Source organism: Carlito syrichta, unplaced genomic scaffold (assembly GCF_000164805.1).
Source record: "Carlito syrichta isolate Samal-C Ts95f unplaced genomic scaffold, Tarsius_syrichta-2.0.1 Scaffold201662, whole genome shotgun sequence".
Classification (NCBI taxonomy): Eukaryota; Metazoa; Chordata; class Mammalia; order Primates; family Tarsiidae; genus Carlito; species Carlito syrichta.
Window position 1 is genome coordinate 11622 of NW_007145758.1, and position 20198 is coordinate 31819.

Below are 20198 nucleotides of genomic sequence, written 5' to 3' on the forward strand. Positions count from 1 at the left end.
AGAGAGAGAGAGAGAGAGAGAGAGAGAAAATCTTTACACCAAAATATGCATCTGTTTTGGTGAAACTTCAAATACTGAGAAAGCTATGGAGATCTCTTGGAGTGAGCCTTTTCCAGAACTCCTGAAGTCATACTATGTGGCAACCTAAAAGTAGAGTCTTGTGGCAAATTATCCCCCCCTCTTTCCAGAATTCTAATCCTGTATCTTCCCCAAATTTTACAATAGTGCCTGGACTCTTCAGTAGTAGAAATTATAACCCTCAACATAGTGATACTGATTTTGGCCCTGGCTCAGTCCCTTATAGCTACAGCACATATTGGGTTCTCGTTTTCTCCTCTGGAAAATAGGAGTAATATATCCAACCTGTAACTTTATTGTAAGGGAATTAAGATGTTATAGTGTGAAGATTTGATGAAGTGGTATGGAATGACAAAAAACTTAGTGTTCAGAGTTCGACCTGAGTTCACATCCTGAATCCACCACTTACTGGCTGTGTGATCTTGGCTTAGTCGCTTTAACTCACTCAACTGTCTGCCAGAAAGGAAATAATAATAACATCTACCTCACAGACATGAGAATTATCTGAACTATTGTTAAAAGGCATGGTAACTGACTTATAGTCAGCGTTTATTGTATTTTAGCCAATAAACAATAATATAGTGAATGCCAAAAATGATACCAATTACCTTTTTAGCTTTTCAGATGCCTAGTCAGAGACTGTATATATCAATACTTTAGTTCCCCTGCAAGATTAGCCAAAAGGCCTTATGGTGCTTTAAATTTTTATATCAAGTCACCCGTTTGGTTTAAAATTTTTTAAAAATCATTTTAAAGATGTAGGGTATTAGAGTTAATTTTTGTCAACCATGCTGTCCTTCAAAAGAGGACTGGATTTAAAAAATGTAGTACATATACACGATGGAATACTACACAGCCATAAAAAAGAACAAAATCATGAATTTTGCAGCAACCTGGATGGAACTAGAGTCTATAATACTGAGTGACCTCTTACAGAAACAAAGATCCAAGTATCACATGTTCTCACTCATATAATGGACCTTGAACATCCAATGTAATACTATAAGATAATGACTGACGGTACTGGGAAACTATGGGGGGGGGAGGAGATGGGATTAACGGTAGTAAATATCTGTCTGGGGACAGGGAAACACCTCTTATGAACAGGGTGCCTGAATGAAATGTAATTGTATACCTAACCCTTAACTGTACCCCACAACATTATAATAAAAAATATTGATTATAAAAAAAAGATGTAGAGTACAATTTGTTTTAAAATCTTACCCTTTACCTTCTACCCTGATAAAACATGTTAACCCATCTTGAGGACTAGTTGATCAGATTACCCCATAGTAGAAAGCAGACCTCCTGGGATGGGGTAGAAGGAGAGACAGAGATGAACAGTATTACCAAACATAATAGAGGATGTCCAGTTATAATTTTGGTATAAGTATATCCCATGCAATATAAAGAACTAAAAAGTATAATTTGTTTTACATTCAGATTTAATCATCCTGTATTTTTATTTGCTAGTTCTGGCAACTTTACTTTTTATTTTTTATTTTTCCTACATATTTTTTATTTTAAAATTGTGGGGTACAGTTAAGGGTTAGGTATACAAATATGCATTGTGTAGGTATCCTTGTTGATGAGGGGTGCCCCCCCACCCCGTCCCCAGACAGATATTGATTACCTTTAATCCCATCTCCCGTTCCCTCCCTGCCCCCCGCCATAGTTTCCTGCCACTGTCAATCCTTTTCTTATACTATTACTATAGTTGTTCAAGGTCCACAGTTCTGGCAACTTTAACACAGAATGAACTCATTTTGGTCAGAGGGGAATTTGTGTGGGCAACAGACTACAGAACATGAGTCTTGTGGGAAACAAGTGAGCATGCTCGAGGGAGTTGCACAGTGGGAGCTCTGAGGAACTAGGACAGACCTATACTGCAGAGACACAAAGGTGCTGTAGAAATAACACACAGGGAATGAAGAGATTTTGATTGAAGTTCAGGCTCAATCAAAATCTATGTGAACTTGGGCTAGTTTTACTTCTGTCTACCCATTTGAAAAATGAATGGCTCTTCCTAAACCGGTGCTCAGCAAGGAGAAAGCCATGTTCAGCTCGAGGGCCAAGATCATGAAGCCAACGGCAAGAAGGCAAATGAGTTTGAGTCTGGCATCTCCCAGGCTCTCCTGGGGCAGGAGATGAACTCCGATCTCAAGGCTCAGCTCAGGGAGCTCAACATAACAGCGGCCAAGGAAATTGAAGTTGGTGGTGGTTGGAAAGCTATCATAATCTTTGTTCCCGTTCCTCAACTGAAGTCTTTCCAAAAAAATCCAAGTCTGGCTAGTATGCAAATTGGAGAAAAAGTTCAGCAGGATGCATGCTGTCTTTATTGCTCAGAGGAGAATTCTGCCTATGTCGACTTGAAAAAGCCACATAAAAAATAAGCAAAAGCGTCCCAAGAGCCGTAATCTGACAGTTGTGCATGATGCCATCCTTGAGGAATTGGTCTTCCCAGGTGAAATTGTGGGCAAGAGAATCTGCATGAAGCTGGATGGCAGCCAGTTCATCAAGGTGCACTTGGACAAAGCACAGCAGAACAACATGGAGCACAAGACAGAAACTTTTTCTGGTGTCTACAAGAAGCTCACGGACAAGGATGTTAATTTTGAGTCCCAGAGTTTCAGTTGACTAAAAATGACTAAAGTATATTCACAGTAAAAAGAAAAGAAAAGAAAAGAGAAATGAATGGATTTAACTAGATTAGTCTTGTTCAAGCTGGGATACCCACATCCCTGAGGAAACAGAAATGTTTTCCTGGGGGGTGAGGGGTGTGGTGCATGGGCACAGAAAGACTTAAGGACATTAATTATATCCTGATTATTAAATTTCACATTTACTTTTTCCTGAAGTTGATCTGCCCAAGAATGAGCCAGCCTGAAGTTGTCCTTCTGTTTCTCTTTCATTAAGTCCTTCTTCTTTAGATAAAAACAAGACATACTTCTTACCTATCTCTCACATGTCTTCAAAATGTAAAAACTTCTGAGTTCCAAACAAAGGAACAAGTTGAGAATACATTTTCCTGAGGATGCTTTCCATGAAATTAAAGAAAGAAAGTGTGACTAAGAAATACTAAGGGGTCAGCACTTTGTTTCATTCAGGTAAAAAACTCATATTAAGCCGCTGTGCCTTTAGCTCTGTAGCCTAGATTAGAATTCAGAAATGTGATGGTTGCCACAGGGATGTACATTAAAACATTTACTTGAACTGAAAAGTGCTGTCAGTCTTTTGTGATTAAAAAAATGGATATGATTTGGCTGATGGAGGACTGATTTTACCAATTAGTTAAATCAGTGGTATCAAGTCTAAAATATATAGAGAGACATATATGTATATAAATAAAATATATATATATTTTAGACTTTATATATATATTTAGGAGGCCAAGTTGGGGGAACTCTTGAGGCCAGGAGTTCAAGACCAGTCTGGGCAAGATAGCAAGACCTTGATGCTTATGGTATTAGCCACTAGGGATGCTGAGGTGGGAGGATCACTTTAGCCCAAAAAGTTGAGGCTACTGTGAGCTATGACCACAACACTGCACTCCAACTTGGGTGATGGAGATCCTCTGTCTCTCTCTCTCTCTCTCTCTCTCTCTGTGTGTGTGTGTGTATCTTTCTGTGTGTCTCTTTCTCTCTTTTTCTCTCTAAAGATATATATATATATCTTTATATTTATATATTTAAATGCATTTGATTATATACCATATACAAAGTAGGACCCCCCAAAACCCAGAATTATTGTTTGGAGGACAAGCCCCTTGTAGTACAGGCTTCCCCCACTAGGTAAGTGTTCTTGAAACCTATCGGTTTCAGTGTACCAGTTAACATTGTTGTGAGAGGCTGCATTTTGCTTCAGTGAATTTTTTTTGAAGATTCTTTTGATGTGTTTGCTCATTTTCAGGAGCACACTTGCCCACATAATGCTGACTGTTCAGCAGTTTTTGGCCAAAAACAGCATGATCCCCCTGTGCCCCCACCCCTGCCCCTGCGTTCACCAGATCTTTGCCCCAAGTTACTTCTTTTTTTTTGTTTCCCCAGATTAAAAAAAGTCCTCAAAGGGAAATGTTTTGCTGATGTGAAAGAGGTGAAGCAAAAAATGGCAGAAGAACTAAAAGTCGTCAAGTTGACAAGTTGGGCAGTGGAAAAAGTCTCTCAATAGGTGTATTGCATCAAAGCAAGAGTATTCTGAAGGTGACTAAGTTTAAATATGTAAGAATAAATACACAATATTTTAATAAGTAAATTCCAGGTTTTTTGGGTCCCCCTCATATATACTAGTTAAATACATTTGACTATATATCAGATATATAGTCAAATACATTTCATTTTTGATAATATATTTTTTATAAAATACTTTCAAATTTCCTATATTTTGAAACTATAGTATTCAAACTTTCCAACACAGAGCATATCAAATTAAGTAAGGTGATTAAGTAAAAGAGTAACACATATAATTGATAATGTTATTAATCATTTGGTAAATGCTGGTAAAGCCTTTTTGGCAAACTTTTCAGAAATTAAGACAATCACTTGTAATTCGTGATTAGTATTCTAACTACTAAGAAATAAATTCTTTGCACGTTGTCAAGTTTCCAATTCTATGCTTTTATAAAAATCAAAGAAAGTTTTCATTGATTAATATTTAAATTAGACTATTAAAAAAATTTTTTGTTAGGAGTATCATGCGAGTTTTGGCAACTTACTAGAAGTTCAAATAACCAAGTGATATATTTAAAACAAAACTCCTGAGGAGTTCCAGTAAGATGGCCACGGCATAGGTGGGATTGGGAGATTCTCCGAAAGTGAGTTCCCAAAAAGACTCTTACTTTCCTTCCCGCACCCCTCTGCCCACCGCCAGCTGCACTGGTCTGAGGCCTGAAGACCCTCAGACTCACACAAGGCCGGCTATTGAGGCCTCTGGGCTGCTACTGCTCCATCATAGGTGGCCCTGGGCCCCAGCTGTGTGGAGATCCCAACTCCCATCCCGGATACAACATCTCACCCAGCCCCAAGCTGCCAACCACAGCCTGTAGAGGCCCTTGGCTACTGCCTGGTGAAGATCTGGGTTCTCTTGCTGGTTACACTGATCCACCCAGCTCTCAGTCACTGCCAGCTCCCTCCCTGACTGGACACCCTGTCTAGCAGCCCAGTGCTCACTCCTCAGAGTTCCAGTTCCCTGCCCTGGGTTCTGGGCCCCCACCCAGCCCTATTTCAAGCTGCTGTCATCCAGGGAGGCTCTAGGCACCCACCCCTCAGAGATACCAGCTCCATTCCTGGCTGAAGTGCCCTGTGCAGGGCCCAAAGCTGCTGTTACCACACACCACCTGCCCTTTGGAGCTCCAGTCCCTGCTCTGGCTGAAGCACCCAGCTTGGAACCCCGTGGTTGTATAAGGGAATAGTATATCTTAAGGAGGTGCTGATCAGCTGCTCTCAGTTCTCAGCTCCAGAAGTGGGAATTCTCAGCTCCCTCCTCCACCCCAGGCCTCTGGCGGCACACCAGATCCAGCAGCCAGCTATGTCACTGATTCCCAATGCCTGATATGGGAGACACACCACCACAGCCTGTCATAGTGGATCGCCCATGGACCCAGACGAGTGGGGAGAAAGGACGGGTGGAGAGAAAGGATCTGCAAAAGAGGAGCTGCCCACCTCGGCCATTTTCCAGGCAGAGATTTCCATTGTCCCGCCCATCTATGAGCAGCCTCCATCTTGGTTTCTAAGGTAATGTCACTAAACAGGAGACAAAAGGCCCTTCCCTATGCTGAATCAGATACAGGGAACACAGCCCTGTCACAGACCTCTCAGGCAGCAAGTCAAGGGAACCAAGCCAAGGTTGGAGTAAATCTATCTGCCTGTAATGAAAGCAAAGGGGAGAGGTTAGAGATCAGAGCTGAAGAGACTTTACACTCAGGAAAGATTCCAGAGCTTGTCTGGTTCCTTATTTTGATTTTGGATTTTATTGTTTTGACTGTTAGTTTTGCTCGCTTTTGTTTGCTTTTTGATTTAGACTATTTGTGTTGGGGAAAAAATGCATCAAAAGGCTTGATTTTATTGTACTGTCTTTGTGTGATTACCGGTATGCTTTAGGGAATTTTGTTTGTATGTCTGTTTTTCACTTTTTTCTGGTCTTGTGTCTGTTTTTCACTCATTGGTATGTATGTCTGTTTTCCCTTTTAGTCTTCTCTCTCTCTAACTTACTCCTGACTGCCCTTCTTCCATTATTTTCCTTTTCCATACTTCCTTTTGTTCCTGGGACCAAATCTAAACCCTGCTGCAAGGACAGATTGTAAGGCAGTGAGAAATGGGTTCCAGTGCACCGATACACCTGTTGGTGGATACTGGGATCTGCAGATAGATTCTGAATCACAGCTTGCCCTTCAAGTAAACCTCAAAAAAGAAAAGTGCAGCCCCCAACCCACAGTCGACCTCAAAAGTGAACAAAGCCAGAGGACCCTCATAAGGAAAAACAGGAGATTGAACAAAAGAAGTAAAAGCAACCCCATCTTCCCTGAAAAACAGAATTAAAGAAGGGGAGGGAAAGGAGGAGAGAGAAAAATCTACATAAATGAAGAAAAACCAAAAGAAGAAAATGGGTCTCTCCCAGACCCCTGAGAGGGCAGACACTGAGAAAACTGACTTTGGAATGCAAACAATGAAAAGCCCCCAGAATGACTGGTCTCAAACTACAAACCTAGATATCAAGACATTAAAGGAGAGATTAAAAAGAATTGAGGAGAGACAAGAAAAAACTAGAAAGGAGTTGATAACTGAGATAACAGTAGTAAAGAATACTGTGAATGAAATAAATAACGAACTGATAAGCATGGGAAGCAAAAATACCCAAGCAGAAGAAAGAATCTCAGAGCTTGAGGACCAAAATATAGAACCCAAACTGTCAAAAACATAGAAAAGAAGATTTAAAAGACAGAACAAAACCTTCAAGAGATGAGTGCTTACTTCAAGAGACCAAATCTAAGAGAAATTGGACTTCCTGAAACAGAAAGAGAGACTGAGGCCACCCTGGGACAAACATTTAATGAGATTATTGAAGCAAACTTCCCTCATCTCATCAGTGATGTGAAAATTCAAACACAAGAGATTCAGAGAACCCCTGCAAGATAACAAATGGGAAGACCAACTCCCAGACACATAATAATTTGCCTAAACAAAGTAGGTATAAAAGAAAAAATTCTAAAGGCAGCAAGAAAAAAGGCCAGATGACCTACCATGGAAGACCAATAAGAATAGCAGCAGATTCATCTACAGAAACCTTGCAGGCTAGGAGAGCTTGAAGCCGTATCTTCAAAGTCCTAAAAGATAACAATTTCAACCAAGAATAACCTACCCAGCCAAACTGAGCTTCATCAGTGAGGGATAATTAAAATATTTCCCACATAATCAGTCCCTAAGAACTTACGCTGCCACCAGATCACCTCTACAAGAAACACTTAAGAAAGTACTAAGCACAGAAGAAAAGGAAAAAAGAACAACAACGTTCTTCACAAGAGTAGAGAAAAAGGAGTAAAACACACACAAACCAACCCCCAAACCAAAAGAAAGACAACAAAGAGGAACAACAACAATTCAATAAGAACCTTATGATAGGGATTAACTCTCACATTTCAATAATTAGCCTAAATGTGAATGAACTAAATGCACCACTGAAAAGACATAGAATGGCAAAATGGATAAAATATCACCAGGCAACAATATATTGCCTTCAAGAGACCCATCTCACTAGAGAGGACACTCCCAGACTCAAAGTAAGAGGATGGGAAACAAATTTCCAGGCAAATGAAACACAAAAGAAAGGAGGAGTTGTGATCCTAATTTCAGACAAAATACCATTTAAGCTATCAAAAATTTAAAAAGATATAGAAGGTCACTACATAATGATAAAAGGTTCACTCCATCAACAAGAAATATCTATCCTAAACATATATGCAACCAACATAGGAGTGCCAACTTTCATAAAGCAGTTTCTAGGTAAACTCAAAAAAGATATCAACTCTAGCACTACCATAGATGGGGACTTTAATACCCCACTCACAACCCTAGACAGATCATCAGGAAAAAGAATCAGCAATGAGGCCCAGAACCTCAATGTGACTCTTGACCAAATGAACTTAATTGATACCTACAGAACACTCCATCCAACGACCACAGAATATACATTCTACTCATCACCGCATGGAAGTACTCTAAGATTGACCACATACTTGGCCATAAATCAAGCATAAACAAATTTCAAAATATCGAAATTTTACCATGCACCTTCTCAGACCACAGTGGAATAAAAATAAACATCAACACCAACAAGGTTCCCCACAAACCCACAAAGACATGGACACTAACTAGCATGATGCTAAACAACTCGTGGGTCAATGATAAAATCAAAACAGAGATTAAAAGATACCTGTAAACAAATGAAAATGAAGAAACATCAAAGTCTCTGGGATGCCATGAAAGCTGTAGTAAGAGGGGAATTCATATCTCTACAAATGCACATGAAGAAAATGGAAGGATCACAAATTAACAGCCTAACATATCACCTTAGGAAACTAGAAAAGCAAGATCACCAAAACCATAACTTCAGCAGAAGAATCCAGACCACCAAAATAAAAGCCCAAATCCAGGACATAGAAGACAAAAACATAATACAAAAAAACAATGAAACTAAAAGCTGGTTCTTTGAAAGGATAAACAAGATCAATGATCCCATAACTAGACTGACCAAGAAAAAAAGATTGAAAGTCCAAATAAATACAATCAGAAACACAAAAGATGAAGTCACATCTGAGCCTGAAGAAATACAAAAGATCACTACAGACTACATTTGTATGGAAATAAACTTGAAAACCTCAAGGAAATGGAAGAATTTCTGACATCACATAACCTGCCTAGGTTGAAACAAGAAAAAATCGAGACCCTAAATTGACCAATAACAATCAAAGAAATTGACTATGTAATAAGTAAACTACCCATACACAAAAAAAGCCCTGGACCAGATGGCTTTCCAGCAGAATTCTATAAGACATTTAAGGGGTGATGGGGCAACCTGGTCTGTGAAACCCTCTGCAAAGGAGAACTGCAGTGGGTCTCTGACTCTTGCCCCGGGGGGCTGCGGACCCCAACATCACAGCCTGCTCTTCATATGGAGCTCGGCCATTGCCACTGCTGGGGTATCACAGCAGACTGGACAACCACTACAGCACAGACGCTGCCACCGCCACCACCACCCCTGCTGCTGCCAGTAGCACATTGCACCACCCAGCCGGAAGCGATCCACGACTTCAGTTCTTGAAGCCCATTCAGAGTAGATCTGCTGAGATCGCTGCCACCTCTCCTGTGACTGAGATGTCCTGCCCGCCATGAGTCTCCTGCCATGTGCCCTGAGGCAGGCATCCATCTCCAGTCTCTGTTGGTTCCTGTGTGGCCCCACCACCCTCTGGGAAAGCAGCTGAGATAGCACCACCTGCTGGTGATTCAAGGTAGCAACACCGAAACGGGAGAAATATGCATGAAAAAGACATAGGCTAGAGTGGTGAATGGAGGGTGATCTGAACTATCCTTCACAGGAGACCAGGGGCAACTGACTCTAACTGCAAACTAATTTACCAGCTTGAAAAGAAACCTAGAGGCCAGGCTCGGTGGCTAACCTGTAATCCCAGCACTTTGGGAGGCCGAGGTGAGCGAATTGCCTGAACTCATGGATTTGAGACCAGCCTGGGCAACTTGGTGAGACCTCATCTCCACAATAAATCAAAAAATCAGCCAGGCATGGTAGCATGCACCTGTAGTTCCAACTACTTGGAAGGCTGAGGTGGAAGGATGATCGGAGCCTAGCAGGTCGAGGCTGTGGTGGCCAGGAGCGGCCACTGCACTCCAGTCTGGGCGACAGAGTGAGACTCCAACTCAAAAAAAAGAAAAAAAAGCTAGAAATCAGAACTGAAAGGACATTGAACTTAAACGAAAAGTCTCAGAGTGTGCTTCATTGATTCTGTTAGTTTAATGACTTAATTCTATTCCTATTGAATTGTTCCATTTTTTTCTTTTCTTTTTTCTCTCTTCCTTTTCTTCTCTCTGTAAACCATATCTTTGTATAGAGGAACAGCACACCAATAAGGTGGTTGGTTAGCTTGTATGTTAGCATCACTATATGTATTATTTTTTGTGTGTGTGGGAGTTGGCTCATCTATAGCTGTGTTCTATTGTTTTTATCTGTTTCAGTATAGGTCTCTCTCTCCATTTGTTGATACACACGTGTTTGTTTCCCCCCTTACCCCTCTATCTCTCCACCCCACTCTTCAACCCACTGTCTGCTCCATTCTAGTCCCTCTGTTAACCACATTTTATTTCAGGGAGTAAACCTACAGCCCCACTGCATGGACAGATTCCAAGGCAGTGGGAAGTGGGTTCCAGATTATCCACACACCTGTCAACGAATACCAGGACCTGCAGATATATTTTGAATCACAGCTCCCCCCTTAAGTAAATCTCAAAACTGCAAAAAGGACCATCCCCAACCTACAGTGCAACTCCAGAATTGAACAAAGTAAGAGGGCATACATAAAGAATAGGAGATTGAACAAACAGAAGTAAAACCATTCCCTTTATCTCTGAATAACAGAATTAAAGAAGACGGTGACACGGAGGGAAGAAAAAAGCAGGGAGGGGGAAAAACCGCACAAATGAAGAAAAACCAAAAGAAGAATATAGGTCTCACACAGACCCCTGGGAGATCAGACACTGAGAAAAGAGATTCTGGAACACAAACAATGAAGAGCCCCCAGAATGACTGGTCACATGCAACAAACCCAGACATCAAGACATTACTGGAGAGAATTTTAAAAATTGAGGAGAGACAAGAGGAAAATAAGAAGGAGCTGATGTCAGAAATAAGAGCAGTAAAGAATACTGTGATGGAAATGAATAACAGACTAATAAGCATGGAAAGCAGAATTAGCCAAGCAGAAGAAAGAATCTCAGAGCTCGAAGACCAAAACACAGAACTAACCCAAACTGTCAAAGGCATAGAAAAGAAGCTCAAAAAGACAGAACAAAACCTGCAAGAGATGAATGATCACTTCAAGAGACCAAACCTAAGAGTAACTGGGCTTTCTGAGGCAGAGAGAGAAACAGAAGCCACACTGGAACAAACATTTCATGAAATCATTCAAGAAAACTTCCCTCATCTCATCAAGGATGAAAAAACCAAACAAAAGAGATTCAGAGAACTCCGGCAACACAATAAATGAGAAGAACAACTCCCAGACACATAATAATTTGCCTAAACAAAGTAGCTATTAAAGAAAAATACCTAAAGGCAACAAGAGAAAAAGGCCAGACTACCTACCAGAGAAGACCAATTAGAATAGCAGCAGATTTATCCACAGAAACCCTTCAGGCTAGGAGAGCCTGGAGCTCTATCTTCAAAGTTCTAAAATATAAACAATTTCAACCAAGAATAACCTACCCAGCCAAACTAAGCTTCATTAGTGAGGGAGAATTGAAATCTTTTCCAGATATCCAATCCCTAAGAACCTATGCTGACACCAGACCACCTCTACAAGAAACAGTTTAAAAAGTACTGAACACAGAAGAAAAAGAAAAAAGGACAACAACATTCTACACAAGAGAACAGGCAAAAGATTAAAAACACACATGAGCCAACTCCAAAACCCAAAGAAAGACAACAAACAGGAACAACTCTGTAAGAACCTTATGACAGGGATCAACTCTTGCATTTCAATTATTAGCCTAAATGTGAATGGACTAAATGCACCACTGAAAAGACATAGAATGGCAAAATGGATAAAACATCATCAGGCAACAATCTATTGCCTTCAAGAGACTCACCTCACTAGAAAGGACACCCACAGACTCAAAGTAAGAGGATGGGAAACAAACTTTCAGGCGAACAGAATACAAAAGAAAGGAGGAGTAGCGATCTTAATTTCAGACAAAATACCCTTCAAGATATTAAAAATCAAAAAAGATACAGAAGGCCACTACATAATGATAAAAGGCTCAATCCATCAACAAGAAATATCTATCCTAAACATATATGCACCCAACATAGGTGCGCCAACTTTCATAAAGCAACTTCTAGGAAAACTAAAGAAAGATATTGACTCTAACACCATCATAACTGAGGACTTCAATAGCGCACTCACAACCCTAGACAGATCGTCAGAACAAAAAATCAGCAAGGAGATCAAGAACCTCAATGTGACTTTGGTCCAAATGGACTTAATTGATATCTACAAAACACTCCACCCAAAGACCACAGAATATACATTCTACTCATCACCGCATGGAATGTATTCTAAGATCGACCACGTAATTGGCCATAAATCAAGCATAAGCAAATATACAAGGATCGAAATTCACCATGTAACTTCTCGAACCACAGTGGAATAAAAATAAACATTGACACCAACAAAGTCCCCCCCAAACCCAAAAAGACATGGAAACTAAACAGCATGATGCTAAACAACTCCTGGGTCAACGATGAAATCAAAACAGAGATCAAAAGATACCTGGAAACAAATGAAAATGAAGAAACATCTTACCAAAATATCTGGGATGCCTGGAAAGCTATAGTAAGAGAGGAATTTATATCCCTACAAACACACATGAAGAAAATGGAAGGAACACAAATTAACAACCTAACAAGGCACCTAAAGAAGCTGGAAAAGCAAGACCACAAAAACCCTAATTTCAGCAGAAGAATCCAGATCACCAAAATAAAAGCCCAAATCCAGGACATAGGAGATAAAAAGATAATACAAAAAATCAATGAAACAAAAAGCTGGTTCTTCGAAAGGATAAACAAGATCAATGGTCCCCTAGCTAGACTGACCAAGAAAAAATGAGAAAAAAACCAAATAAGCACAATCAGAAACACAAAGATGAAGTCACATCTGACCCTGAAGAAATACAAAAGCTCATTAGAGACTACTACATACACTTGTATGGAAACAAACTTGAAAACCTTAGGAAATGGAGGACTTTCTGACATCACACAACCTACCTAGGTTGGAACAAGAAGAAATTGAGACCCTAAATAGACCAATAACAATCAAGAAAATCAACTAAGTAATAAGAGAACTTCCTACAAAAAAAAAAAGCCCTGCTCCAGATGGCTTTCCAGCAGAATTCCACAAGACATTCAAGGAGGAGCTGATACCAATCCTACTGAAGGTATTCCAGGCGATTGAAAAAGATGGAACTCTTCCCAAATCATCTTATGAAGCCAACATCACATTGATACTCAAGCCAGGTAAAGATCCAACAAAGAAAGAGAACTACAGGCCAATATCTTTGATGAACATAGATGCTAAAATTCTCAACAAGATCCTAGCAAACCGAATTCAGCTATACATCCCAAAAATCATCCATCATGACCAAGTAGGCTTCATCCCTGGGATGCAAGGCTGGTTCAACATTCATAAAACCATAAATGTAATTAAATACATCAACAGATGTCAAAACAAAAACCACATGAGTATATCACTAGATGCAGAAAAAAGCTTTTGATAAAATCCAGCACCCCTTCTTGATAAAAACCCTCATACATCTAGGCATACGGGGAACATACCTCAAAATAGTAAAAGCCATCTATGAGAAACCCACAGCCAGCATACTCCTAAATAGAAAAAAATTGGAACCATTTCCCCTGAAAACTGGAACAAGACAAGGATGCCCACTCTCACCCCTCCTGTTCAACATAGTATTGGAAGTCCTGGCTCAAGCAATCAGAGAAGAGGAGGCAATCACGGGTATCCAAATAGGAAAAGAGGAAGTCAAGTTATCTCTCTTTGCAGATGATATGATTGTGTTCCTTGATAACCCAAGAGAATCTGTCAAAAACCTCCTTACACTGATAAAGGCCTTTGGCAAAGTCTCAGGATACAAAATAAATGTACAAAAGATAATCGCATTTCTCTACACCAATAATAAATAAACAGAAACCTAAATAAAAAACACAATAATTCCATTCACAATAGCCACAAAAAAATGAAATACCTTGGCATCTTCCTAACCAGAGACATGAAAGACCTTTACAATGAAAATTACAAAACACTGCTCAAAGAAATCAAAGATGACACAAACAAGTGGAAAAATATCCCATGCTCATGGATTGGAAGAATCAACATTGTGAAGATGTCCATCTTACCTAAGGCAATCTACAAATTCAATGCAATACCCATCAAATTACCAGCAACATTCTTCTCAGACTTAGAAAAGACAACACAGGAATTCATATGGAAACACAAACGTCCAAGAATAGCCAGAACAATCCTCAGCAAAAAAAACAAAGCAGGTGGTATCACAATACCAGACTTCAAACTTTACTATAAAGCTACAATCATCAAAACAGCTTGGTATTAGTATAGGAACAGGCATATAGATCAATGGAATAGAATTGAGATTCCAGAAGCAAAATCTCAATTTTTCAACCAACTCATCTTTGACAAGGCCTCCACCACCTAGCACTGGAGAGAGGAGAACCTATTCAGTAAATGGTGCTGGGAAAATTGACTGACCACATGCAGAAGATTGAAACAGGACCTCTATCTATCCCCACGCACAAAGGTTAACTACAAATGGATCAGAGACCTACATGTAAAACCTCAAACCATAAGAACGTTAGAAAATGAAGGAAATACCCTCATGGAAATCGGAACTGGCATCCAATTCCTGAACAAAACCTGAAACCCACAAGTCATAAGAGAGAGGTTACACAAGTGGGACCTTATTAAACTGACAAGCTTCTGCAAGGCCAAAGAAACCATCAAGAGAGCAGGGAGACAGCCTACAGACAGGGAAAAAATATTTGCTAACAGCAGGTCTCACAAAGGTTTAATATCCTGGATCTACAAGGAACTAAAACGTGCTGAAAAGAAAACAACAAGCAACCCCATTATCAAATGGGCAAAAGATATGAACAGACACTTCACAAAAGAGGACATCCGAGCAGCCAACAAACACATGAAGAAATGTTCAACCTCACTAATCATCAGGGAGATGCAAATCAAAACCACACTGAGATACCACCTAACTCCAGTCAGAATGGCAATTATCAACAACTCAAAAAATAACAGCTGCTGGAGAGGGTGTGGTGAAAAGGGAACACTTCTACACTGTTGGTGGAAGTGCAAACTAGTGCAACCTCTGTGGAAAGCAGTGTGGCAATTCCTAAAAGCTCTGAATATCAACTTTCCATATGACCCTGCAATTCCCCTATGGGGAATATACCCCGAAGAACTCAAATCACTCTATAAAAAAGATACCTGTGCACGTATGTTTATCGCAGCGTTGTTCACAATAGCAAGAACCTGAAAACAACCATGCTGCCCATCAAAAGAGGACTGGATTAAAAAAATGTGGTACATATACACAATGGAATACTACACAGCCATAAAAAAGAATAAAATTGTGAATTTTGCAGCAACCTGGATGGAACTGGAATCTATAATACTGAGTGATTTCTCACAGAAACAAAGATCCGAGTATCACAAGTTCTCACTCATATAATGGACCTTGAACATCCAATGTAATACTATAAGAAAATGACTGATGGTAGTGGGAAACTATGGGTGGGGAATGGAGATGGGATTAACAGTAGCAAATATATGTCTGGGGATGGGGAATCACCTCTTATCAACAGGGTGCCTGAATGAAACATAATTGTACACCTTAACTATATCCCACAAAACCATAATAAAAAATATTGGGGAAAAAAAAGACATTTAAGAAGGAGATGATACCACTCCTACTGAAAGTATTCCAGGCAATTGAGAAACATGGAACCCTCCTCAAATCAATTCATGAAGCTATCATCACATTGATGCCCAAGCCAGGTAAAGACTCAATAAAGAAAGAGAACTACAGGCCAATATCTTTGGTGAACATAGATGCCAAAATTCTCAACAAGATCCTAACAAACCGGATTCAACAACACATCTCAAAAATCATCCATCATAGCCGGGCTCAGTGGCTCAGCCTGTAATCCCACGCCTTTGGGAGGCTGAGGTGAGTGGATTACCTGAGCCTGCAGGTTCGAGACCTGCCAGGGCAGCGAGACCTCATCTCTACAATAAATCAAAAAATCAGCTGGGCATGGTAGCACATGCCTGTAATTTGGCTACTTGGAAGGCTGAGGCGGAAGGATCGCCTGAGCCCAGCAGGTCAAGGCTGCAGTGGCCAGGAGCAGCCACTGCACTCCAGTCTGGGCGACAGACTGAGACTCCAACTCAAAAAAAAAAAAAAAAAAATCATCCATCATGACCAAATAGGCTTCATACCTGGGAGGCAAGGCTGGCTCAACATTCGCAAGACAATAATTGTAATTAAATACATCAACAGACATCAGAACAAAAACCACATGATTATATAATTAGATGCAGAAAAAGCTTTTGATAAAATCCAGCATCACTTCTTGATATAAACCCTTGAACATCTAGGCATACATGGAACATACCTCAAAATAGTAAAAGCCATCTATGAGAAACCCACAGCTAGCATACTTCTAAACAGATAGAAATTGGAACCATTTCCCCAGAAAACTGGAACAAGTCCAGGATGCTCACTCTCTCCCCTCCTGTTCAATATAGTATTGGAAGTCCTGGCTAGAGCAATCAGAAAAGAGAAGGTGATCTGGGGTATCCAAATAGGAAAAGAGGAAATCAGGTTATCTCTCTTTGCAGATGACATGATTGTGTACCTTGAAAACCCAAGAGAATCTGTCAAAAGCCTCCTTGCACTGATAAAGGACTTTGGCAAAGTCTCAGGGAATAAAATAAATGTGCAAAAGACATTGCATTTCTTTATACAAATAATAAACAAACAGAAACTCAAATCAAAAGCACTATCCCATTCACAATAGCCACACACACACAAAAAAGAAATACCTTGGCATCTTCCTAACCAGAGATGTGAAAGACCTTTACAATGAAAACTACAAAACACTGCCCAAAGAAATCAAAGATGACACAAACAAGTGGAAAAATAATCCATACTCACGGATTGGAAGAATCAACATTGTGAAGATGTCCATCTTACCTAAGGCAATCCACAGATTTAATGCAATACCCATCAAATTACCAAGAACATTCTTCTCAGAGGTTGAAAACAATACAGGGATTCATATGGAAACACAGATGGCCAAGAATAGCCAGAACAAACCTCAGCAAAACAACAACAACAACAACAACAACAACAAAGCAGGAGGTATCACATTACCAGACCTCAAACTTTACTATAAGGCTACAATAATCAAAACAGCTTGGTATTGGTACAGGAACAGGCATATAGACCAATGGAATAGAATTGAGATTCCAGAAGCAAAACCTCAATTTCTCAACCAACTCATCTTCAACAAAGCCTCCACCACCTACCACTGGGGATAGGAGAGCCTATTCAGTAAATGGTGCTGGGAAAACTGGCTGACCATATGCAAAAGATTCAAACAAGACCCCTCTCTATTCCCAAACAAAAATTAACTCTAAATGGATCAGAGACCTAAATATAAAACCTCAAACCATAAGAACCTTAGAAAATGCAAGACACACCCTTATGGAAATTGGAACTGTCATCCAATTCCTGAACAAAACCCGAAATGCATAGGACATAAGAATAAGATAGACAAATGGGACCTCCTTATACTGACAATCTTCTGCAAAGCCAAAGAAACCATCAAGAGAGCAGCAAGACAGCCCACAGACTGCGAAAAAGTATTTGCCAACTCCGCGTCTGACAAAGGCCTAACATCTTGAATCTACGAGGAATTCAAATGTGCTGAAAAGAAAAAAACAAACCCCATTACAAAATGAGCAAAAGATGTGAACAGACACTTCTCAAAAGAAGACATACAAGTGACCAACAGACACATGAAGAAATGTTCGACTTCACTAATCATCAAGGAGATGCATATTAAAACTACATGAGATACCATGTAACTCCAGTCAGAATGGCTATTATCAATAACTCAAAAAATAACAGATGCTGGAGAGGATGTGGTGAAAAGGGAGTGTAAACTAGTGCACCCTCTGTGGAAAGCAATGTGGCGATTCATAAAAGCTCTAAATATCAACCTCCCATATATCCCCACAATCCTCCTACTGGGAATATGCTCTGAAGAACTCAAATCACTCTATAAAAAAGATACCTCCACACATATGTTTATTGCAGCATTATTTACAATAGCAAGAGCCTGGAACCAACCATGCTGTCCATCAAAAGAGAACTGGATTTTTAAAATGTGGTACATATACACATTGGAATACTACGCAACCATAAAAAAGAACAAAATCATGAACTTCGCAGTAACCTGTTGGAACTAGAGTTTATAGTACTGACTGATCTCTCACAGAAACAAAGATCTGAGTATCACATGTTCTTACTCATAAGTGGACCTCGAACATCTATCATAATATTATAAGAAAAGGATTGACAGTGGCAGGAAACTCTGGGGGGGCAGATAGGGGAAGGGAGGTGGGATGAACAGTAGTCAATATCTGTCTGGGGACAGGGGACACCCCTTATCAACAAAGGTGCCTGAACAATGTATATTTCTATACCTAACCCTTAATTGTACCCCACAATTTTAAAATAAAAAATGTTTTTTAAAAAAACTCCTTTTTTCCCTCTGCACTTACATATGTTAAAAGATATATTACCTGTAGAATTGTATTTATCAATAAAATTGTGTTTATCAATAGTTACAGTGTGTTTGTTTATATGTTCATTATTGTACCATTTAAATTACAAATGGAATGCAAAGTTAATCCACAAGAAAGAATTTTATTCCTAGAGTATTATTATCACAGTAAATAAAGAAATTAAATTTTCATTTATGTATATATTATTATTGCATAGCAATATAAAAAGAGCATGAATATGAATAAGATTAGATTATATTCCATTACACTAAAAGTCTGTGGGGTGAGAGGATTGGAAATGTGACTTCAAGGAAAAGGAAAAATGTTTAAAATTTTTAAACCATTAAAGAATTGCCTTTCACATATTTTTTAAATGGATGCTTGTGGGTATCAAATTAGTATGGTATTTCTGCCCCAGTGATTATATTTTTCGAAGTTATGTGATAGTATACAAAAATAACATTTACAATGTGTTCACATAATACCTTTGAGAGTCATTCATGTTGTTATCTGTTGTTTTTTATTGCTGAATTATAGTCCATTGTATGGATGGACAACAAACTGTTAATCCATTCTCTTGGTGATGGACATTTGGCTTATTTCCAGTGTCCGGTGATTATGAATAAAGCCCCTACAAATATTTGCATATATATTTTTGTATGAATATAAGTTTTATTTTTTCTTCAATAAATACCAGAGGTTGGAGTCCTAGGTTATATTACAAATGCATGTTTATAAGAAACTGACACTGTTTTGCAAAATGGCAATGCCATTTGCATTTTCTTCTGTAGTATTTGAGTGTTACACTTGCCCCACTTACTTGCTAGCCTTTGGTAGATTGTAAATTTATTTATTTTGGCCATTCTAATAGTTATGTAGTGGTAAGACTGCATGATATTTATAGAAATGAAAGTAAATAGCCTACATTTCTGGGACTTTAAGTTTCTAAGTCATTTAGAATGTTGAGGGGAAGATTTTCCTATTCCCCAACTTCTCCTAGGACAATTTTCAAACCCAGTGAGCTCCTTGGAGAACTCTTATTGAACCTACTAAAAATTTTTCTTGATAATGTTCATACGTTTTTGTCTTTGAATCGTTAATTTTTGGCTTAATATTATTTTTTTGTTTTTTTATTTCCATGTCTGATTCTCTACCTATATTCTCTTTGTTTTCATTAGATTGTCTCATTTTCTAACTTGGATGAATCATTGGTCAATTTTTAAAATTTACTGTCATTTACTATCTCTCTATCATCTATCTATCCATCATAGACAGGATCTTGCTCTGTCACCAGGTAAGTTTGGTTCAATGAAACCCTGACCTCCTAGACTCAAGCAATCTTCCTGCCTCAGCCTCTCAATTAGCTGTAACTACAGGCACGTGCCTCCATATCTGTCTAATTTATTTTTATTCTTTTTTTTCTCATTTAAAAAATTTTTATCTT

At 39.2% G+C, this 20198-nt stretch overlaps 1 pseudogene; it reads left to right on the top strand.

The window, feature by feature from the left end:
* The first annotated feature begins 2133 nt into the window (after nt 1-2133).
* LOC103253124 lies at nt 2134-2715 on the top strand (annotated as a pseudogene).
* The last annotated feature ends 17483 nt before the right edge of the window (nt 2716-20198 follow it).